We start from the raw sequence: 335 nt of genomic DNA on the forward strand, positions 1-335 counted from the left end.
TATCAGCTAGTTTTCACTTGCTTCAACTAGCTCTGTATTCTACTGTGCCAAAGACATGCAATCTTTACCTCCTATCTCTCTGGAGGCAAACAGCTGGATTATCGAGCTTTAGACCCAATTAATCGTTTACCATGGGCCTATATACCACCCTCTTTTGACAATGTAATCCAACTCCTAGAGTTCCTAAGCCTGAGTAACCTCTCTCTATACAAGTCAGATTCTGTACCCAGCCTGGCCTTCCACTTCATAATCAAAATCAAAAGATACATTCCACACTTGTATCCTTGGTTGCTATGACAACCCCAGGCACCAGTTAAACATTCTATGGCACCTGC

The sequence above is a fragment of the Pelodiscus sinensis genome, chromosome 5 (genome assembly GCF_049634645.1).
Source record: "Pelodiscus sinensis isolate JC-2024 chromosome 5, ASM4963464v1, whole genome shotgun sequence".
Lineage (NCBI taxonomy): Eukaryota > Metazoa > Chordata > Testudines > Trionychidae > Pelodiscus > Pelodiscus sinensis.